The sequence below is a fragment of the Saccostrea cucullata genome, unplaced genomic scaffold (genome assembly GCF_032062105.1).
Source record: "Saccostrea cucullata isolate Sc308-1 unplaced genomic scaffold, CSIRO_AGI_Scuc_v1 ctg4681, whole genome shotgun sequence".
NCBI lineage: Eukaryota > Metazoa > Mollusca > Bivalvia > Ostreida > Ostreidae > Saccostrea > Saccostrea cuccullata.
Window position 1 is genome coordinate 45,478 of NW_026918551.1, and position 6,787 is coordinate 52,264.

The following is a 6,787-nucleotide window of genomic DNA, read 5'->3' on the forward strand; positions in this document are numbered from 1 at the left end:
TTACATCTATGACACACTAAGCCACTGACAGAGAAGCCTCACTCGCCCACAAGCAAGAGCAAAAGGATCGGTCAGAGACACCACCTTTCTCTTACTTGGGTATCAAGATCTGCCACTTACTGCCAGCAAAGCTCTTTAAGACTACCCTTGATTGTCTTATTTTTTTCCACAATAAATGTCCATGCACTTATTATTTAAGTCAAACTTGTACATATATGTATTCTATAAATTAAGATAAAAATGTATGTGATTGCATACTACACAATAAACCAATCAATGTTTAAACAATAAAAAATATAACAGTTTTAATCTGTAATGAAGTATCAGAAAAAAAAACTTTAACTGTCAAAAATACAACACTAGGTATATTTTTCTTATCTAACATTGAATGTGTCAATTAAAGTTAAGTAAAAAAACATCACATTTGTGCAAAACAATAATAACTTAGATATTTGATCTCTAATAGCCCATTTCTGTTCAATCTCTACATCATTAGGTTTGACTCTTTTAGATTCTTTATTTGTCCTAGTTCTTCTTATGCTCTGCCTTTCAGAGTGTTTTGATTTGAGAGTGGCACTTTTGGTGTCCTGTTCTTTAAGGACTTTTTCACATTCATCAGAACGCCACTTCAGCTTTCTAATTTCATAGATAGTATCATCTTTCGAATAATTTTTTGTACTATGAAGATGTAATCAATATTTAAAACTGCTTCTTCTTGCTTTTTCTTCTCTTCATCCCAAGAAATTTTCAGCTCTGGAGAAGCACATGTAGCTCCTAATTTCTACAACAAACATACAAATAAATACCCATTTGCCTATATATACATATTTTATGTGTGCTTCCGGATTTATGCATATATTATCTAGTACACAAATTCTAGGTTGATTGTAAACATATCAATTGACCTAGAGGAAACACAGCTCAATTTTGATTAATTATTGACAACTGAAATATTTTTGAACCTATCTAGATTTTAAAAGAAAGTGTATATGGCGGTCTATTTAATATTACATGTATGGGGTGATGTGTTTACATTTGTGTGTGATTACATTGATTGCAATGTAGTTCTAAAAAGAAACAATTGTACGACACAGAAAGGGGTTTGTGAGTTTTGTTCCATATAATATTTCTTTAGTCTAGGTGGTTCTCTTAACATCAGAACTTTGAATTTACAGAAGACCATAAAAGATACGCCATTTTTTCAAGTCTGGGTAATAAAATATTTATCTATAATTTCAGACCAGCGAGCTACAAATTTTGAAGCTAGTGTTGATGTTCATGTAAATTGGAGACTAATGCTTTTTTCCCCATCTTTTTTTGGAGCATTTTACCACTATGTTTACCTGCTTGACCTTGAACATGTTGAGGTGCCCTTTTCTCTGTTCTTCCACAATAATTCTTTCATTTAGCAGCAAGATACTATGGATATGGTAAAAAGCTGTAAGAAACAAAATATGAAAAATTAATAACAGGTATGGCTCTCCATAGAAAGAATATACAAAAAAGGAGAAAAGATATACAAACAGGGTGTACTTATGACTAAAGCAAGTAGATAACATTTTACACAATGATAAAATTCTCTGTGTCATCTAGTTAAGAGAATTACATAAAAAAAAAATATAATTATATGTATAGATCAAATTTATAGACTACAAAATATGATACGAAATATACATAATGGTACTGTACTCCGAGCACATGGAAATCAAAGATTTACAAAATTTACGAAAATGCAAATAATAGCATTTACAGCATTCAACATATTAAGAGACATACGTATCTATAGTTTCAGACCAGCAAGCTACAGATTTTGTGGATGTACATGTAAATTGGGGACTAGTAACTTTTTGTCATCTTTTTTGAGCATTTTACCACTGTGTTTACCTGCTTGACCTTGAACATGTTGAGGTGCCCTTTTCTCCGTGTTCCTCCACAGTATTTTATTTCATTTAGCAGAAAGATACTATGGATAAAAAAATAAAAAATCAATAACAGGTATGGCATTTCATAGAAAAAATATACAAACAGATGTATTTATGATTAGAGCAGGTAGATAACATTCATACAATAATAAAATCCTTAAACTTTTGTGATCTAGTTCAGCGAATTATTTCAAAAACATATGATAATATGTATAAGATCAAATTTAGAGACGAAAAAACATGATACGAAACGGATGTACATAATGGCGCACCATACTCGGAACACGTAGAATTTAAGAGTTTATGAAAATGCAAAGGTTAGCATCTACAGCATTTAACATGCAAGTTATTGGGATAATGAGCAAGTGATTTAACATAAAATAAAATATATTAACAACTTACATTGTAGATAGCAGGGGTTTAAAGTGGACAGGAAATTCAAAGTTCCAGTAAATGGTGGTAATCTCATACACAATAAGTCATACAGCAAATGATTAGTTCGTATCTAAAACTGGGTAGCTTAATATCTAGTCATGTCACTTTAAGAAGGAAGGCTCAGCAAGTTCGGTGTTGTCAGATCATTCCCATAGATACTTCAAACTTTTCTGGCACAATTTCTGAAAGAAAAGTTGTATCTTGAAGGTTTTTTTTTTCAAATTAGGATGAATTCTGATGAATGTAAAGATTTGAAAAGTTTACAGATGACAGACGAATACCAGACACTGATCAGAAAACTTGCTTGGGTCTTAAAATAGCTCAGGTGAGCTAAAAAAAATTCAATTCATGTGATTTTATTGATCTTATCAGAAAATTTAAGAAATCTTACCTTTGTGTTAATTTTCATACTGGTTTGTCCTTCTTGTGAGTATTCGGATTCCTGTAAATAATGCATGTATAATTGTGCATCATAGAATATGATAGCTATTTTTAATAATTTATGCTTAAGTATTTAATGTAAAATAATTATGCATAGCTCTGTGCAATTCATAGTATGTTTAGATTACCTATCAGAATCCATTGCTATTGTATTTTTAGGATAAGGAAATTAAGAATATAAACCTCGTCTTGTTTACTTGGTAAATAGTACATGTAGTTCAAGTTGTTGCAATATTTTTTTTATAGTCTTATGCTAAAATATACAAGTTACTAAAAAAACAATGCTAGGTTATATGTGTTATATGAAATTTTAAGCTGCATGGTTCTCACCATTTTCACAAGCTGACTATAAACGCCGGCACTGTGGGAAACCGTCTCAGGCACAGTCCACTGCAACTATTAAATAATCAGAATAAGTGCTGAATATGATCTTGAACATGCATTAAAAAGTAAATATATTTTTTTTTACAGAGATTGAGTCATTGACGCATTGTGTGTTTCTCGCTTCTCCACTGCACTAAAATTTTAGGTGACAATGGGAAAGAAAAAAAGAAAAGACCTGAGAGTATCCTGTAAAGTGTTACTTTATATGCAGTCCGAACAGGGAAGAAAAGTCACGGTGCATTTGACCATGTTCAATGATCATGTTGACAGTTTGATTGTTGATAGTATTTTCATCAGGTAATTATTTAACTATTCATTTTACTGAAAGTTATGAATGATCTACTGACTACGGATTTGAAAACGATGAATGAATAGTACGAGGATGTCAGGATGTGACTAATATCCCAACACTGCCAAAAAAGAAATGCAGTCATTCAAGAAATTATTTAAAATAAAATACTTATTTTTTTAGGCCTAAATATTTGTAACATTGGAACATGCATTCAACTGTTCAAGTTACTTTCTGTAACTGAAGTTTGATTTTTATTAATATCTCATTTTCTAATTAATAAAAAAAGAGATACAGATTGTGCTGCTGCATGACAAGAATATTCTTTATCAAGCATTTGCATTTAACTAATTCAATCTGTAAATTTTACAATAGTTCCATATTGATTCTTCATTGATTATATTGGAAATTTATTCATTTCATTGAGTTTTCTCCTTCCTTAAATTTTATTGCAAAAATGAACACATATGATTTCAGATTATGGGTCATTAATTGGAATATAGATAAGAACCAAAAAAAGTACTTCAGTGTTTCCTTAAAAGATCTGTGCCATCAATCAAAGTAGAGGTCATCCTATATCAGCTGAAGAAAAGAAAGTTGGATGAATCAAGCTAAGGTGTTGAACCAGATCAATCTGATTAAAATAAGATGTTAGATCCGCTCGCATACTCGCTACATTAACATCTAACAACATCCCATACAGGGTCACGTCAGAGGTCAAATTTGGAACAACTCTAGACTTATTCGTTTCAACAAATATACAATGATTTTGCACGCGACAATTTGATTGGTTGATAGAGTTTGAACTCTGACGTGGCCCTGTATGGGATGTTGTCAGATGTTAGTGTAGCGAGTATACGAGCGGATCTAACATCTAATTTTAATTAGATTGCAACCAGACATGACAAAATCAATGGAGATTTGGAGAAGACTTCTGACTTGTTATACACAATGCATATTTTTATCTGTCTATAGATTATAGAAGAAAATTTAATGTTTTTACAACATCCTATCTAGTATATATGTGCTGTTTTCCATATATTTAGAAAAAATGAGTCTGTGATGATTGCAATGCATGCTTTGTTTGTCCATCTTTGAACTTGTTTTCAGTAAAATGAATGTATACATCATAGGTATTGATTGAAGGTTGCTTTTGTCTATATATACTTAACAAGTTTTTAAAAAGGGTTTGTGAAATTGCAAGGAAATTAATATATGAAATTTTGTTCTCATATAAGTATTTTTGAAAACTGATGAGTTTTGTACATAAAGTTGCAGTGTACATGTATAATTATATCTACTGTAACAGTTTAAAACATGACACTTGGAAGTTGTAAGGTTGTTCATTAGTGGGAATGATAAGACCAGTTTAGTACTCTACTAAAATTAAAATCTTTCATAAATACATGTACGAGTAGTTCTATTTTAAAATTGTTTACATTTATAATCTTTTAATTTTCTTCTTTATTTTGATTTTAAAAAGTAGAAAATTTTGTTTTATTTAAATTATTATTTCTTGGATATCCAGGAGATATATCTGTCACTGTAGCATTCTTTCTTTTTCCCTGTTCTGTTCTTGACAAATATTTATGACAGTGTTATGTCATTTTGCAGAATTAGCCTTTTCTCTGAAAACAGTAGTACACTGTAAATTCATTAAAGTATGAACTGATGTCACTTAGAATTCATCTTTATGTTGTGCTTTCAGACATTTCAATTTAGATTCTCAGATTACCTAATCCAATGATTGATCTAATGTCCATGAAGTGTAGAAATAGGTTAGGCCATCTTTAAAAAATGTTTGGTTGCCGGCCTCTCCCGACCGACTGACTAAAATGGCCAGACTCAAAACTTTTTTTTAATGCAGGACCGTAGTTTTTTTCTTTTCATTCCTCTTATCTCCTTAAAAAATATGTTGTTGAAGATTTTCTCACTTACCGACCCAATAATTTTACTCTGAGTCAAGAGAGGGCAAACAAACATTACATTAAAGATAGCATTTCTACTTTTCAAAGGAAAGAAATCATTTAATAATAAAAGCAGCAGCTTCGTGGATGCAATGCTTACAACATTTCACTAAAAAAATGGCATACATGTGTAATGACAAAGTCACCAGCCATAGCTGAATACAGAAATTTTGCTACAAAGATGTCTAGAAGTTAACACATGTTGGAATGACTAAATCAGCATGAGGTAAAATTCATAGGCTTATAACTGGTTTAGTTGCAACATGTTCTGAAGTGTGTTTATATACATATACAAGTGTATTTCTAAAGGTGTTGCAGTATAATTCATGGACAATTTCATCAGAATATTCAGATGTAAAGATTGCCATAAATACTAGAGTTCTTCCATGGAATAAATTTTTAGACCATCATGTAGCACAGAAGGAGTGTTATTTTAAATATTTTTGGCCAATTTATGCATTATCAAAAATAACATTTAGTCTGATGAGTACACCATGACAACGTGATATCAATATTGTCTTTCAAAGTGTAGAAAAACCCTGATTTTTATGTTTCGAACCCATAATATAGCCCCTGTTTCCATGGATATAATATTGGGGACATACATATTTTTTTAGTTCAATTTAATGAAATTGATCAGATTAATAACTTCATGGATTTTGATGAAATCGGTAGATATGTAAAATGCTGATTTATATATTTTTGTTGCCATGGCAACGGTTTCACTTTATCAAGGAAAATTGAAAAATCTTTTTTACCCATATTTTCACATTTTTGATGACGGAAAATTAAAATTTTAAATAATATAAGCATGAATAATACTAATTCAGGTCATTTTAATTATATAAGTTCGATAATTTATAAAATAAATCAATTTTTTCAATGAGAATAATATTCAAGGTGAAATATGAAATACGTTAAATTTGGCGTCTTTTATTCAAAAAATGGGACAGGCAATATCTTTGAAAATCATATTAAATGATGGTGCTAATCTCCCTGAATAAATTGATATATAGCATGTTTGCAGATTTAAAAAAATATGAATTGGAGGGAGACGTAAACCTTACCTTAAAACGCCTAAATCTTTCTTATTTTAAATGCCTAAGCTCCGAAACAGAAAAATACAAGTTTTGAAATTCAAGTTCTATCAAAAAAGTTTGCATACACTTTTTTGACTACAGAGATTTTCGAGATATAAGACATCAAACATTGCAAAAGGAGGGGGGGGGGGATTTTTTTCAAATGTCACAATAACGTTGCGAAAATTATTCTAAGCATAGAAATATGCTTGAACTAGTTAGAGCATATATTGTAAGTTTCATATCAACCAGAGCAGAACTTCCAGTTTT

At 30.6% G+C, this 6,787-nt stretch overlaps 1 long non-coding RNA gene across 1 annotated transcript; it reads right to left on the reverse strand.

Moving 5' to 3' along the window:
* Positions 1 to 334: 334 nt before the first annotated feature.
* On the reverse strand, positions 335 to 2,382 carry LOC134267711 (uncharacterized). Its single transcript, XR_009992213.1, has 4 exons — positions 2,325 to 2,382; positions 1,885 to 1,963; positions 1,344 to 1,438; positions 335 to 774 (listed from the first exon to the last, which is right to left on the reverse strand). It is a non-coding gene; the product is annotated as an uncharacterized LOC134267711 (long non-coding RNA).
* Positions 2,383 to 6,787: the final 4,405 nt, after the last annotated feature.